Below are 13,816 nucleotides of genomic sequence, written 5' to 3' on the forward strand. Positions count from 1 at the left end.
TGTGTGTGTGTGTGGTGGGGAGAGAGATTTGAATCCTTCTCCTCATTCTTGGAGGGTCTCAATTGAAGAGCAGGGGTTGTGTGGGAGGGGGGCAATTGGCATTGCATAAAGGGCTCTGAACCAGAAAACATTTGTGGGGTAAAGTTTGTGTGTGTGTGGGGGGGAACGATTATGCCAGACACCACCATTTTGTCCTCCCCCTATTGTTGAATTGCTGGAAGGACTGGGAGAGGGGCGGAAGGCTAGCATTTCATGGAATACATATTACAACACTCCCTCACCACATTTGAGGGCTACTAGGGTGTGCGCCAAGCTGTCTTTTTGAGTGAACATTTCCCCCCTTTTCCTTCAAGTTTCCTTTGAGTTGGCACATGTGGTGATGGTTTGCCAAAAATGGGAGCGGGGGGGGGGGGGAGCCAGAACATTCAAAATTCAAACCCAATCATTTCTATTTGGAAATAAAACGAGGGGAGACACACAAAATTAAGGCAATACATCTGTGAAAACCAGAACACTTAAAAAAAACAACAACCCCAAAACAAACACCCAACACACCTGAAGCACAACACTTAAGTTATATTTGGTGCTTTGCAAGTGGAACCCCCCACCACCACGCACACATACACACATCAGAATCCATACGACTAGAAGTTCCCCAAGGATAATCTGGGAGCTTGAGGAGGGCAGAGGGACTGGCTGGTGCATGCTGGGTGTTGTAGGACTTCTTTCTGTCTGAACATGCGTAGGCTTGTGCCTTAAGCCATATAACACAGCGCTGGACGGAGCCAGAAATCTCTTTGTCCTGCTTTTCAGGATCTCCGCCTTTGGAAGTTCTCCCTTTACCTTTCTGTCCTTGTTGTTGTTCAATCGTTCAGTCGTGTCCGACTCTTCGTGACCCCATGGACCATAGCACGCCAGGCCTTCCTGTCCTGCGCTCTCTCCCAGAGCGTGCTCAAGTCAAGTCCATATTCATTGCATCGGTGATGCTATCTAGCCATCTCATCCTCTGCTGTCCCCTTCTCCTTTTGTCTTCGATCTTTCCCAGCACCCGGGTCTTTTCCAGGGAGTTTTCTCTTCGCATTAGGTGGCCAAAATATTGGAGCTTCAGCTTCAGTCTCTGTCCTTCCAGTGAGCAGTCAGGGTTGATTTCCTTTAGGATGGACTGATTTGACCTCCTTGCAGCCCAGGGGTCTCGGAAGTCTTCTCCAGCACCACAGTTCGAAAGCATCCATTCTTCAGCTCTCAGCCTTCCTTACAGTCCAGCTCTCACAGCCATACATTACTACTGGGAAAACCATAGCTTTGATTAGACGGACCTTTGTCGGCAAGGTGATGTCTCTGCTTCTTACTATGCTGTCTAGGTTGGCCATAGCTTTCCTCCCAAGGAGCAAGCGTCTTTTAATTTCATGGCTACAGTCACCGTCTGCGGTGATCTTGGAGCCCAAGAAAGTAAAATCTGTCACTGCTTCCATTTCTTCCCCTTCTATATGCCAGGACGTGATAGGGCCAGATGCCATGATCTTCGTTTTTTTAATGTTGAGTTTCAAACCAGCTTTTGCACTCTCCATTTCACCCTCAACAAGAGGCTCTTGAGATCCTCTTCGCTTTCTGCCATTAGGGTGGTATCGTCTGCATATCGGAGGTTGTTGATAATTCTCCCGGCAATCTTAATTCCGACCTCTGATTCATCCAACCCGGCATTTCTCATGATGTACTCTGCATATAAGTTAAATAAGCAGGGTGACAATATGCAGCCTTGTCGTACTCCTTTCCCAATTTTGAACCACTCGGTTGTTCCATGTCTGGTTCTTACTGTTGCTTCTTGACCCTCGTACAGGTTTCTCAGGAGACAGGTAAGGTGGTCTGGTACTCCCATCACTTTCAGAATTTGCCACAGTTTGTTGTGATGCACACAATCAAAGGCTTTAGCGTAGTCAATGAAGCAGAAATAGACGTTTTTCTGGAATTCTCTTGCTTTCTCCATGATGCAGCGAATGTTGGCGATTTGATCTCTAGTTCCTCTGCCTCTTTGAAACCCAGCTTGTACTTCTGGTAGTTCTCGGTTCGCATACTGCTGAAGCCTAGCGTGTAGGATTTTGAGCATCACCTTGCTGGCATGTGAAATGAGCGCAATGGTGCGGTAGTTTGAACACTCTTTGGCGTTGCCCTTCTTTGGAATTGGAATGTAAACTGACCTTTTCCAGTCTTGCGGCCACTGTTGAGTGTTCCAAATTTGTTGGCATATTGAGTGCAGCACTTTAACAGCATCATCTTTTAGGATTTTAAATAGCTCAGCTGGAAGACTGTCATCTCCGCTAGCTTTGTTGTTAGTAATGCTTCCTAAGGCCCACTTGACTTCACTCTCTAGGATGTCCGGCTCAAGTTCAGTGAGCGCACTATCATGGCTATCAGGGACATTCAGATCTTTCCTGTATAGTTCTTCTGTGTCTTCTTTCCACCTCTTCTTAATCTCATCTGCTTCTGTTAGGTCCCTGCCTTCTTTGTCCTTTATCATGCCCGTCTTTGCACAAAACGTTCCCTTGAGATCTCCGATTTTCTTGAAGAGATCTCTAGCCTTTCCCATTCTGTTGTTTTCCTCGATTTCTTTGCATTGTTCATTTAAGAAGGCCTTCTTGTCTCTCCTTGCTATTCTCTGGAACTCTGCATTCAGTTGGATATATCTTCCCCTTTCTCCCTTGCTTTTCGCTTCCCTTCTTTCCTCAGCTACTTGTAAAGCCTCATCAGACAGCCACTTGGCTTTCTTGCATTTCCTTTTCTTGGGGATGGATTTCGTTGCTGCCTCCTGAACAATGTTACGGACCTCCGTCCATAGTTCCTCAGGCACTCTGTCTATCAGGTCTAATCCCTGAAATCTATTCCTCACCTTCACTGTATATTCATAAGGGATATGATTTAGGTCATACCCAAATGGTTTAGTGGTTTTCCCTACGTTCTTCAATTTAAGCCGAAATTTTGCAACAAGAAGCTCATGATCTGAGCCACAGTCAGCTCCAGGTCTTGTTTTGACTGACTGTATAGAGCTTCTCCATCTTTGGCTGCAAAGGACATAATCAATCTGATTTCGATATTGACCATCTGGTGATGTCCATGTGTAGAGTCGTCTTTTGTGCTGTTGGAAAAGAGTGTTTGCTATGATCAGCGTGTTCTCTTGGCAAAACTCTATTAGCTTTTGTCCTGCTTCATTTTGTACACCAGGGCCATGTCTGCCTGTTATCCCAATGATTTCTGGACTACTTTAGCATTCCAATCCCCTATGATGAAGTGGACATCTTTTTTTGGTGTTAGTTCTAGAAGGTGTTGTAGGTCTTCATAGAACTGATCAACCTCAGCTTCTTCGGCCTCAGTGGTTGGGGCATAGTCTTGAATTACTGTGATGTTGAATGGTTTGCCTTGGATTTGTACTGAGATCATTCTATCGTTTTTAAGATTGTACCCCAGTACTGCTTTTCCCACCCTTTTCTTGACTATGAGTGCTACTCCATTTCTTCTAAGGGATTCTTGCCCACAATAGTAGATATGATGGTCACCTGAATTAAATTTGCCCATGCCTGTCCATTTGAGTTCACTGATTCCCAAGATGTCGATGTTCAATCTTGCCATCTCATGTTTGACCACCTCCAGCTTACCTTGATTCATTGATCTGACATTCCAGGTTCCTAAACAATATTGTTCTTTACAGCATCGGATTTTCTTTTCACCACCGGACACATCCACAGCTGAGTGTCCTTTCGGCTTTGGCCCAGCCGCTTCACTTTCTGGCGGTACTTGGAAATTCCCTGTGCTCTTCCCCAGTAGTATATTGGACACCTTCCGACCTGAGGGGCTCATCTTCCGGCGTCATCTCTTTTAGCCTTGTGATACGTTCCATGGGGTTTTCTTGGCAAGAATACTGGAGTGGGTTGCCATTTCCCTCTCCAGTGGACCACATTTTGTCAGAACTCTCTGCCATGACCTGTCCGTCTTGGGTGGCCCTGCACGGCATAGCTTATGGCTACACTGAGTTACGCAAGCCCCTTCGCCACAACAAGGCAGTGATCCATGAAGGGGCTTTCTCTCCTTAGCTTCCAATAAGTCTCAGCTCAAGACCAATGCACCTCCTGCTCTCCCTTGTTCTCTTAAAGAGCTCTCCAGTTCAGGGCCAGCCCTGCCAGGAGGCTGAGTGAAGCAGTTGCTTCTGGTGGCAGAAGCTAGGAGATGGCAGCAGCAAGGTGTTGGAGGGGATACCTGTATACCATGCTGCTATCCCTTGAACTAGCCTGATGCCTTCCAGTGCAGAGGAGGCTGCTGTCTCATGGGCAGAGTGAAGAAAGAGTCCACAGCCAGTCCAGCCAGCTTTTTGTACATGGAATTGTGGGGGGACCATCTTGTTCTTTGCCCCAGGCAGCTAAAATATCTTGGGCCAGCCTGGCTCCAGTTGCATGGAAAAGATTCTCCTTGCCACGTGGTGGGATGTAGAGATGACATGACTCGGGTTTATAAAACTGTGCGTGGCATGGCGAAAGTGGGTAGGAAGAGGGGCTTCTTCCTCTTTTGTTACACTAGAATTCAGGGAAATCCAGTGAAACTGATTGGCAGCAGATTCAGGACAGACCCCCTCCCCTCCCCCAAATGGCATGGGGGTGTGTGTGTCCTCCTTCACACAATGCACAATAAATATCTGGAATTTTCTGCCACAAGGTGTGTTGTGGTCCCAGATAGTCCCAGTTATCTTTAAAAGGGGATTAGACAGATTCAAGGAAGGGTAGGAGGGCCTTGATCTGCCATGAAGACGAGGAGGAGGAGACAAGGAATGGGGGAAGGAAGGAGAAGGGGAAAGAAGGAAAGACAAGGAATGGGAGGAGGAGGAGAGGGAAGGAAAGAAGGACAAGGAATAGGGGGACTAGAGGAGAAAGGAGAAGGAATGCAGGGAGGAGGAGGAAGGAGAAAGAGAGATTGAGCAATGGCTAATACTCATGATGGCTCTATGGAAGCTCCAGGTGCAGACAGCCAACCTCTGCATTGTAGGTCATGGGGACAAACAGCCCCCTGCTTTGAAGCTGAAGAATCAATTAATTCATCCATCAGCTCTGCCCACCTGGCCTATGAGCTTCCTGGGATCCTTGAGCTGACCGCTGTGGGAGGCAGGATAGGAGACAAGATGGGTCCTTGGCCTGCTCTAGCAGGGCCCTGCTGATGGGCGGCTTTCCTCTTGCGAACAGGCACAAGCGGGGTTCAGTTCTGGGTGAACGCAGAGGAGAGAGTATCCTGTGTCTGCGTTTGCGTGGGCAGGTTTATGAGCGCTGCAGAGGCATCTTTGAAAGCCACATGTGAAGGCGCAGGAGGAGGGTGGGCGCTGCTGAATAGGACAGCAGGACAGGGCCTCGCCTATTGTTAGGGGCAGTGCCTGGCCCCTCCAGGAGTAATTTGTTAGCTAATGATATGTTTCCTTGCCATAAAGTCCCCAATGGGCCTCCTCTGAGCTTTTTCAAAAAGGCACTTCTATTAGCAAACCAATAAGCCTTGTTATGCTGATGTCTCTCGCAGGACCAAAGCCCCAGTTGGTGGAGTGTGCAGGGTAATTAAACAGCACACTGCCAAGCTGGTCTTGCATTAACCAGCCCGGGGCCCTGCCCCCCCCCCCCCGCCCCGCGCTCCACATGCGATGGGCTGCTGACAGCGGGGTGAACAGAGACAGGTCAGTGGAGCTGGTGGTTCCGATGTCAGCGGGGCGGTGAATCGGCTCTGGGCTGCATAGCTCCTTTAGAATTCTGACTGAACCCTGGAGCAGATTCCCCGCCTGACTGACATCAGAACCACCAGCCTCCACTGGACAGCATCTAGCTGGGGCCACGGGGGGGGGGGGGGGAGTGCGGCTGCAACCCAAAGGCAGCTCTTCAGAAAGTTCTCTACCTGGGGGTAGATTGGGAGGCAGGAGAGTGGGGGAGTTCTGCCATTCAAACACAGCAAAGTTTTATTCATTTATGCATTTGTTTCATGAATATCCCACCTTTCCCTCCAAAGAACCCAAGGCAGCGTACATGATCCTTCTCCTTTCCATTTTACCCTCACAACAACCCTGTGAGGTAGGTTAGGTGGAGAATCAATGACTGGCCCAAAGTCACCCAGTGAGCTTCATGGCCCAGTGGGGACTAGAACCCGGATCCCCCCAGTCCAATACTCCAACCACTATGCTTCACTGGCTCTCCTGGACCTGTCATGAAGGCCCCTGATGGAGGGAGGCCTGGATATGCTAAACCAGGATTCTTTGCTCTGCTAGGGTTGCCAACTGATCAGGAAAATCCTGACCTGGCCTGCTCCTTGGTTTAACAGTAGCTTGACTGAGCAAAAGTCAGCAGATCCGCTCGGAGGTAAGGATGCATGTGCAGGCCATGCTGCTGTTAAGTGCAGAAAAACAGGGGCCTGGTAAAAAAAGAAAAAAGAAAAAAAAGACACACACACATTGGCAACCTTTTGGCAACACCACTCCCCAGAGGGCATGGGCCAGAAGAGCATATGGACAGCAATTGCAGCTGTAGCTGCCTCCTGAAGCATGCCAGACATTGGAAATATGCAGACCTGGGTGGCTGCTAGTTGCATTCATTTTTCCTCTGGCAGGACCCCCTCTGGATTTCTGCATGGCAGGCAGAAATCCAGCAGGTGAAAGTCCCTCGTCACTTCATTGCCACATAGGGGGGAATCTTCACCTGTTGAATTTCTGTCATGCAGAGCATGAGCTCTGCTGAGGGGGTGGGGGAAGCTTGCTCTTAACTGGAAGCCTTCCAGATAGATCCATTGTGCACTGCGGACTGACTGTTAGCAGTCACGGGGGCGGGGGGGGCGGGGAGATGGCACATTGCAAGGTTAACCAGTGTGCTTACCAATCAGGACAGAAACAGTGGTTTGTACAACACCTGGTATATGCAGGAATGGAATAGGGAACTGGACTATCCCATTTGGATCACAGCCTTGGCATCTGTATCTGATGCATCTTTGGATCTCAGGTTTGCATCTCATTCAGCAAAAACACAAGGGTAACACGGCTAATGCTTCTTTTAAGCATATGTTTTGGCAATGCCCAGTAGTTGCCCCTTTCTGGGAAGCCATTATATGGATAAATTTGGTATTGGAATACTCCTTTATATTTACTGATGTACAAGCTCTTTTAAATTATCTACCCCCTTCCTAGATGCATGGTCAGTGTAAATCGATTTTCCACACCCTTCTGACAGCTAAAGACTGATAATACAGCATTGGAAGGAAAAACACTCACCTCCTATAATGCAATGGACTGAAGACTTTACAATGCTTTCCACATTTGAATGGGTGGTGTATACAGAATGGATACTTATTTGGATCTTTGGTCTGCTTTTGTTGAAGTTTATGTATAGTTCTTAGAAAACTGTATTTCCATGTATGCATTGAAATTGTATGCATTGAAACTGATATATTCAAATCTATGTGGCCACAGTTTTCTTTCCCCCCATCTTTTCTTTTATCAAAATGTTATAATAAAGTTTAAAATATTAAGCAGTATACAAGTATTAATCATAAAATAAATCAAAACAGACTTTAATTTGAGACGACTGACCCCCTAATCCATTTTCCAGGCCAAGGCCCAACATTAGAACATACAAAGTAGTCATAGCAGAAAGGCCATGGGGTGGGGGCATTTCTGTCCCGAAAGAGAGAGAACAGTATCCCCTCCCCTTCCCACCCCACCCCGAAGGGTATGAAGGGCACCCTTTCATACCCCTAAAGGTTAAAGGGTATGAATGGTATTATGTTAGGTATTCATCACCTCAGGCAGCTTTTAATTTTAAAAAAGGATAAACAAATCACAGGCATTCTTTTAAAACCCCTGTTGAATACAGCGGGGCTAACTGTGGAGACGGCCCCGTCAGGCTGCAGCCCTATGAACCGGGAGTGAGCCCACGGGACACTCTCTGCTCGGTAAAAAAGCTCCGGACTGCCCTGCAAGGCCGCCATCAGACACACGCTCGTTTACCTGGAGTAAGCCCACTGAACGAACGGGCCCTGTTTCCGAGCAAGCGCGCACAGGGCCCGACAGCATGTGCACGATTACGCAGGAGCAAGCTCCCCCCAGCCCGTGGAATTCACCCCCGAGGAAGCCTTTGCAGGCCTGGGCTGGGATCTCGGGGTGCGGCGCCATCCGGACGCGCAACGCCAGCGCCCGCCTCCTGCAGCGGGGCGCCGCTCAGCGCAAGCCCCCGCAGCCGCGTCTCGTGCCAGGGGAGGCGCACGAGGCCGAGCAGGCGCCAGCGGGGCCCCGGACAGCCAGCCCCGAGCGCGGGGGCCGGGCCGGGCCGGGCCGGGCGCCGAAGGGCCCCGGCCCCCCTCCGAGCGCTCCTCGCCCGCGCCGCGCCGCCTCCGGCTCCCTCCCCGAGCGCCGCCGGGCGGGCGGCCGCCCCTCGGCTCCCTGCTGCCTCGATGACACGGCTCTTCCCGCACAGCGGGCCGGCCGCGATGCGCCGCGCCGGGCTGGACGCGCGCGTGCGGCGGCGGCGGCGGGGCGCAAAGCGGTGGAAAATTGACCGAGACGGGGCGCTAATTCGCAATGTTCCGCTTCGCGACGCGGGGAGGCGGCTCCGGGCGCGCCATTCACCCGCGGTCACGCTCGGCGGCGGGAGGCTGCACCGTGCCGAATGGGCCCGCGCGCCCTCCGCCCCGGAACACGGCCGCCTCGCGCGGAGGGCGCCCCGGCCCGCCCGCGCCCGCCCTGCGCTGCTCCGCGGGGCCGCGCCGCGCCCTGGGGCTTGCGGACGCGGCCCTCCGCTGGGCGAGCCCCGGCCCCGGGCCGGCGAGCCTCCCGCCGGCCCCCCTGCCGCCGACGCAGCCGCTCCGCTCGGCCGGGCTGCGCGCCAAGCAAGCGGCCCCACGCAGGCTGCTGCGCTGCGCTGCGCCGCCGCCCAGGCGCTCCTCGCCGCTGTGTTCGGCGGCAGGCTGGCACCCCGAGGAGCTGCCGCGACTGTTCCGTTCTGCCCGACCCATCGTGCCCGCCGAGCCTTTGAGCTGGCAGGTGCCATCCCGGAAACATGCGGAACTCGATTTCCTGCTGGAAGGGGCGCGCGCCATAACCCCGCCCCATCTTCACTTTCAGTATCTTAGAGGATCCTCGATTCCCATTTTTGTACTTTTACCCGGGTTGCGCCCACAACGCCACTGCTCTGGCATGAATCGGAGAATCACGGACCCATAGAACAGTAGGGCTGGAAGGGGCCTATGCGACCCTCGAGTCCAACCCTCTGCTCAGTGCGGGTGCCCTGGTCAAAGCACCCCTGACAGGTGGCTGCTCATGAGACACACATGGCCAATTTGTAGCTGAAATGTGGAACTGATCGTGGGAACTCCCAGGCAGACTCACGCGGGAGTTACACAGCAGCACCATCCCGGGTGCTCCGTCGGGGCCTGTTGCTCTGTGGATGGGCGCGTGCGTTTCTGCCTGAGAATTCCCTGAGCTCTGCATTTTCTAGCCTCCTTTCATGCTAATGCCACCATGACAGCTGTTAATGGCAACTTCTCCTGAAAGAAACTTTCCCACCCACATAGGAGGATCGCTTAGCTTTAAAACCTTACCCAGGAGGGAACCAAAATCTCCATTCCAAAACCACGCTGATTTCTCAAGAACGATATTCTGGAAATGAAGGGGGAGAATCATCCGTGATTTTTAAATGTCTTATTTTCGTTTCTGAATGGTCCTTTTGTTGATCAAAAAAGCTGCCCTTTGTGGTATTTCCAGTTCACCTCCTGCGTTATTCTTCAGACCTAGGCAGCCAACTGATTGAAAAAGTGAGGTAATTAATCATCTGCTTTTAAACGAAAGAATCACTTAATTTATTGATCAACTCTATATAAATTTGCCTTTTTTTAGACCAAAGAATCAATATAAGCTGAGATATTCTTGAAGGATGTGTGAAATAAGGTGGACTTTAATCAATACAGCCTTTCACACAACTGTCAGACTGAAAGGTGGTCTCTATTATTTCCTTTTTGTTCCTTATTACACCAGTAACACCAGAACCAAAAGAGGTTCAAAAGATTAACAAGTGTGCCCTGGATCCGCAGCCAACCAATTAAAATTTGCCCTAATGATGAAAATGGACCCGGAAGGACTAAGTAAAAGCATTCGGTCCAACCCTATGCATGTTTACTCAGAAATAAGTCCCACTGAATTCAGTGGATGTTTCCCCAAGAAAGTGCGCATAGACTGCAGCCCGACAGTGCAAACTTCAGTTACTCAAAAATATCTCCCATTATGTTCATTGGGTCTTACTCCCAGGTAAACTTTAGGCTGCCATCCTATGCAGTTTCCTGGGTGTAAGCCCACTGAACACAGCAGGACTTACTTCTGAGTAACCATGCATAGGATTGCACTGTTGCTTAATCTCCTGATTATGCCATTAACAGGAGACGCCTACACATGCCTACTCAGAAGTAAGTTCCATTGAATCCACTGGTGCTTACTCCCAGGTAACTGGGCACAGGATCATAGCCTAAAGCCTGCAGATCAACTTCACACCCTTTTTTGTTATTTTGATTATTTGCGATTAATTACAATCAGTATTATTATTTACAGTGCAGCCCTCTGCATGTATGCTCACAACTCCCATGCAATGGGGCTTACTCCTAGGTAAGTGTGAATACTAAGTGATTAGTATAGCATACAGTGTATCGCATCGCAGCATAAAACACCTAAAATCACTAACCACTGATTTTAGTTTGGATTTGGAATCCTACCTAATGTGCAAATGCATTCAGAGGTTTAAAAAAAATAAAATCTAATCCTTCTGTGCTGACCACGGATCTTATTTTTTGAGGCATTGGGACCCATTTGTGAATTGCATGAGAGGAAACTCAAGGGGAAAAGTCTGAAAAGGAGCCACGCTTTTGAATCAAAGCCTGGGGGTGGGGGGAAGCACTTCGAATGTCTCTTGAGTTTGCGAAGGCTGGAATTCTTTGCTCCCAGGAAATGGAGTCAGTTTCAGCTTCTGTTGTTTCTTGGCAGACAATGAACACGCTTTCTCTGGAGATGTGTCCCAGAGAGGTAGAGGGTTTTCAAGTCTCCTTAGAGAAAGGGCTGGGCATTTAGTCATCTGCAGGAGCGGAGGAGGCCCACTCCATGCGCACAATGGAGCAAGGGAGTGAATCAACACTCAACCAGGGTGTGCAAAGTGTGAGTTAAAAGTGAACCCAGAAAGACCCGGTTGTCTGCCTCCTTTGTGGCTTGAGCAAGCTGGATGTAATCCTTCAATATTTACCCTGCTCTGTTGTTCAAAAGCCCCTTGCACACGCGACAGTGCTGGGAATGTGAACTGTGCAAAAGGTAGACATCAAAGAATCCACCTCTGGTCGGTATTCAGCAATATTCTTCCTCTGCTAGCTTTTCGGAACATCCAAAATGGTGTAAGCTTTTGTGGCAATAGTAATAGTGCTGTTCTGGCCCAAAGTCTCTTTCAGGTGTATTTTTAAGCTTCTGGCTGGCACGCAAAGAGGGCTGAGGAGAGGACAGGGGGATGTCCTAGGAAAGAGAATGTGTGCATCTCTATTTAATTACATTTACATTCCGCCAAGGCAGCAGCATAGCCAAACGCTGTGATTGTCCTAATTTTCCAGGGACAGTCCAGTCCTGATCAATCATCACTAGTCCAATTTTGGCCTTTGGGGAACGAAACTATGGTGACTTGCCTGGACTGTTTCTACTTGGTCCCCCGAAAGAAGGGACCCAAGGTTCCCTCTGGAAAGGCGTGCTAACTTGCTCTCAGGCTATGGGCCCTTTCACCACTTCTGGACAAGCAGAAATCCAGATGGGGAAGAAGGCTTGCCAGTCTTTGCACTGGGGAAAGAGCCAACTGTTGAGTAGCTGCCTAAAGGACCAACTGGGTGAAAGGGCTGGCGGGGCAACCCATCTGTGGGCGTGAGAGCTCTTCCTCAGATGCATGCCTGGAAAGAGTGAGGCCAGAAGGCCCTGGAAAGAAGGAATAAAGCGAGGCAGGGCTGGGGGCACTCCCTTCCCCTTCCCCTTCCAGAAGTGGCACGCAAGCCCCCTCTGCTGCTCAAGCTGGTATAATGAAAGGATTTCCCACTCCCATAAGACAGACTTCCTCAACCTGGTGCCATGCTGGCTGGGAACGATGTGAGTTGCCGTCCAATGCATCCGGAGGGCACCAGGTTGGGGAAGGGTGCTGTAAGAGCTGCGGTCCCCCTGGGTTTAACAACACACCCCACCCTTCCAGACCATTGATGCCCAGCGGCATGCCAGCCAGGCCATGCTGCAGAGCCACGACAATGAAGATGCCCCAGCCTGTGTCTGCCGGAGCAGTAGGCGGGGAGCTTGGGGCAGCATTGATACCCAGGCGCATCACGCTGTGGGAGCGCCGTGGGCTGCCAGTTGTGCCACCAGCATAGGGCTTTGGGGAAGACGTCCGAGGCCCCAGCCACAAAACACAGCTGGGCCAGCTCACCACCTTTTGAGGTCATGCGCCTGGCGATAAGGCACAGAACCTACTGGATCCGACCCAGGGTCCCTCTAGTGCAGCAGTCCGTTCACACAGTGGCCAACCAGCCGCCCACGGGAAGCCCACCAGCAGGAGTGCAACAGGAGAGCTGCCCATGTTCCCCAGCAACTGGCGCACAGAGGCGCGCTGCCTCTGATACTGGAGGTAGCATAGAGCCGTCATCAGGACTAGTAGCCATTGATAGCCTTCCCCTCCGCCATGAATGTGTCCAACCCCCTTTCAAAGCTGTCCAAAGTGGTGGCCATCACTACGCCTTGTGGTGGCGAATTCCATAGTTTAACCATGCGCTGCCCGAAGAGGTTATTTTTATTTCTTTTTAACTGTCCCGAATCTCTCACCAATCCGCTTCATGGGAGGACCCCGTTGACTTCTAGTATTACGAGACAGAGAGAGGAGAGAGAGAATTGTCTCCCTATCTAAGGAGCCCCCTTCCCATTTAGACCATGAAGCCCCGAGCCTGAAGTTGCCCAGATGCACCGCTGATCTCTCCTGCCCGGAGCACGTGGGCGAAGGCAGGGTAGCAAGAAGAGGCAGGCAGGCGCCAGAGGTCGGGGGCGTCACTGGGCCCTTCCCAGGGCACGTGCCTGGGTCGGGGCGCCAGCTGCCGGCCCGGCTGCCCTGTCCGAGCGAGGGAGGAGAGAGAGGAGCGGGAGCAGCTCCGCCGCCTCCCCCTCGGGGCGGATCGGGCAAGCGGAGGGGCGGCGGAGCAGGAGGGGGGCAGCGCCGCGGGGCGCCCTTGCCGCGGCGCGGAGGGGGCCACGCAGGGCGCCGGGTTGCCCCTCCGACCCGCTCTGCAGCCGTCCGAAGCGAGCGCCCCCGGGTGTGCGGGACCGCCACTCCCATCATCCCCCAACGGCCCCGCGGCGGGAGCTGCAGCCCCACACCCGGCGGGCGCCCGGACGGGCGGAGGCGCTCCGTTCCCTCGGGGCCGGCTCGCCGAGACAGCGGAGCGGCGCCGGTCCCGGGGGGCACAGGCACGCGTGGAGCGTCCCCGGGGGGCCCGGGGGCGCGCGGGCACCGCCGCTGTAACGTAAGCGGAGCCTGCCCTTAATTGACGTCCCGCGGGGTTCTTTTCTTAGTCGTCGTCACCGCCCAGCGCTCTTCTGAATTTCCGTCGCGGCTTTCGAAGCAAAGCTGCTCAGTGGGTGTCGTGACCGGTTCTCACGGTCGGCCGCGCCGCCCCTGCCACGCGCGGCTCCGAGCGGCTTTAACGCTCCGAACGCGGCCCGCGCTCGCCACGCACCGCGGCGCGGAGGCCGAGCGCAGCGACCGCGGGGCGCCAA

At 52.2% G+C, this 13,816-nt stretch overlaps 1 long non-coding RNA gene across 1 annotated transcript; it reads right to left on the reverse strand.

The window, feature by feature from the left end:
- Positions 1-5,950: 5,950 nt before the first annotated feature.
- Positions 5,951-13,383, reverse strand: LOC146335472 (uncharacterized). The gene is made up of 3 exons (XR_014786023.1): positions 11,277-13,383; positions 9,595-9,795; positions 5,951-6,420 (listed from the first exon to the last, which is right to left on the reverse strand). It is a non-coding gene; the product is annotated as an uncharacterized LOC146335472 (long non-coding RNA).
- Positions 13,384-13,816: the final 433 nt, after the last annotated feature.

The sequence above is a fragment of the Heloderma suspectum genome, chromosome 15 (genome assembly GCF_057233095.1).
Source record: "Heloderma suspectum isolate Gila_16-S chromosome 15, 16-S_ref, whole genome shotgun sequence".
Lineage (NCBI taxonomy): Eukaryota > Metazoa > Chordata > Lepidosauria > Squamata > Helodermatidae > Heloderma > Heloderma suspectum.